This window comes from Salvelinus fontinalis, chromosome 38 (genome assembly GCF_029448725.1).
Source record: "Salvelinus fontinalis isolate EN_2023a chromosome 38, ASM2944872v1, whole genome shotgun sequence".
NCBI classification, from domain to species: Eukaryota; Metazoa; Chordata; class Actinopteri; order Salmoniformes; family Salmonidae; genus Salvelinus; species Salvelinus fontinalis.
Genome location: NC_074702.1, coordinates 13,176,583 through 13,179,442, shown reverse-complemented (window position 1 = coordinate 13,179,442; position 2,860 = coordinate 13,176,583).

The following is a 2,860-nucleotide window of genomic DNA, read 5'->3' as shown; positions in this document are numbered from 1 at the left end:
CTGGCTCTCTTTTCATTTAAATGGAAATCAATCGTGCCCCGTGAACAAAAGATTTAGGGCCGAGGTGCTGGCTGGCTTATTTCTTACTCTGCATTACAGAGAAAGGATGTTTTTGGGCAGGGGTCAGAGGAGAGGGGGAGTTGGACACGATGTGCTTCGGCATGACAGGGCTATTCATTTGTCACGTTATCATGAGGGGACAAGGGTTGTTGTGAGTGTGTGCGAATTACACCCAAGATCAAGTAGTGTTGAAATCACTGGGTCTGTCAAAACAGCGTGCGCACTGTCTTTCTCCACTCAACCTTACCGCTGTGATGTCATCAGCTGGGGATGGGCTTGGCTGGGTTCCAGGCTGTACAGAAACACCTGTGTGTTATTAGTGCCTCCATCTCATTTTGTGTTCTCTGGTTCACTCAAATCAGAATTGTCCCAATCTGTTTAAGTTGACGAAATTCAATTAGTAAACAGATTCTAAACGCATACAGTGTGGTATGTGTGTGTCTGCACTCTGCAGGTGTTTGTGTTTGGGGAGATTGTGTATGTGGGGTTTGATTGAAGCATCACAACTAGCCCAGTAAGCCGGAGATGTAGTCCAGCTCTGACAGCATTTCAAAAGGAGAATCATTTGACATACAGTAAAAGAACAAAACAACTTTCACTTTCTGTTTGTTTACTGACCACAGTCACATTCAAGAAAGCCTTTTTCCCCTACTCAGAAATACCCGTAGAAATTCCCTTCACCTACAAAGTTGACGTTGTGGTTACGAGTCAGCGACTAGTCTCACTATACGATGAGGTTTGCATAGAAGAGTTTTTCTTGTTTGCGATACAAAGTACATCTAAGAACCATTCAAGCAAGCATGTTGAATAAGCCATGAACCAAACAAAGTGCAAAAATCCTAAAATAATTGGTTTGACGTGTGTAACGCTCTGTACATTCAGCTACACTCGCACATCTCCATGGCATTATGCTCCTTCAAAGCCACTTCATCTGTTGCATTGCTATTGTGAATGCATCAAAACTGATTGTCCTTCATTTATTTCTTCCAGGCCTTACGTTGAAAAGGGTATGAAATGTTCAAATATTGGAAAAAATATTGTATTTGCAAAAGAGCTCCATGGGCTTTTTCAGCTGTGCAAAAGTTTCTCAAGGCCAATTTTTCATCTAATCTTTTTCAAAAAAATTGTCAAGAGAAAGCATTACTGAGTTCAGCCAATCCCTGACACTGTCAGACATGGCTCTCCAAGAGCCCTTACCTATTACACAAAAGTCCTTACACCACCCCCTCTCCAAAAAAACTGAATCTGCTTAGGGTTTAGATTTGTAATTTTTACAACAATGTTTCAGGATTGTGCATACTGTCTTTTGATGAAAATAGGAAAACGTATCAACCAGCAGATTCTGTGTGATGAGCTTGATGCATTTCAGGGATGATGCGTCCTTTGCACAGCAATACGTAATGCAAATGTGGACAACTAAAAAATATTTTAGCTTTTGTGTATTATTATATTGTGTTTTTATGAGATGTCCTATTGTGAAGTCAATATTCAAATGATAATTTAGTCTTGATTTTTAAGCACACGTCTTCATCAGTACTCATAATCAATGCTGATAAACCCTGTACATTCTGTTTGCTCAGGATCATTATCTGTTTGTAACGTACAGTAGCGAAGTGTTTCTACAATACTCTATAGCTCATCTATTCCTATGTCTATGAATCTGAGTGTGTTTTAGAATAACGAGACCTGAACTAAAAGTGTAATCTTGCTGTTCTACTTGTACTGTAGGTTTCCACAGCCCACACATTCTCCAATCATTCAATTTGGACTAGCATTACTCATGTTCTGTATATGGCTCTTCTATATCATGGATTATGACTATTTTTACATTAAATGTGTTCTGCTATGCTTTGTCTCGGCGTGAATGCTTCACAATATGCCATATGGACGCAGAGCTGGTACACTATGTGGCATAATCCAGAGTTTTGCTCGTTTAAATTTTTAATTCTACAATGAAAAGCCACCTAAGAAGCTTAAAATAACTTTCTACTAAAACATTTTGTCAGTCTGTTTTCTGAGTAAAGAACATGCTGGAACTACTGACCATCTGTTTTCTTTGTGAGTTATACAATACAGGAAAGGGAAGCAAACAGGTTTTATTTTTACATCCTGATCGCTTTAGGGGTATTTTGAAGATTAACAGATAGTGGAATGTTTTTTAGAACCATTTTATTCACTGGCTTGTATGAGGCTCGGCCGTTTCTGAGGTAGTGGTTTTAAAAATGTTCATAAGAACAGCTTGGCTAGAGTTGAGCAGGCTGTTCCATAGAGGTGGAAACACACCTAATATCAAACATGACTCATCTTGTCATTATCCAGCCAGACTCGCAATTCATTTTCATTTCAAAGTTGGATTCGGTAATGGAAGTAATATTTAACAAAGAGTAACAGGGAAATAATGTCCCTATTCTTCACCTGTCAGTGTGACTCATTTTTCCATAGTTTATTCTGGAGTTTTTAAAAATTCTCTCCACCTTTCTGTTCTGTTATAAGAACAATCATGATGTGGCCAGTGACACTATGCTTCTTCAAAGTCAAATATCTTGACTGCTGACATGTAAAACATTTTGGAAATGTATTAACAGTGCATTAATGGAAAACAATACCCAAATATAGTTTGAGTAAATTTTCCCTTTAAAGGTAGAACAGGGAAGCCTCTCAGACACCTATGTCTGCATTGTCCCTGTGGCATGTAGTATTGGCAATTCCCTACCCGGAACCAGAGGGACTGTTCGGTTAGATGAGGCTGTCAGAGGCATGATGGACCTCCATAATATCTGTGGAAATGAGACCATGAACA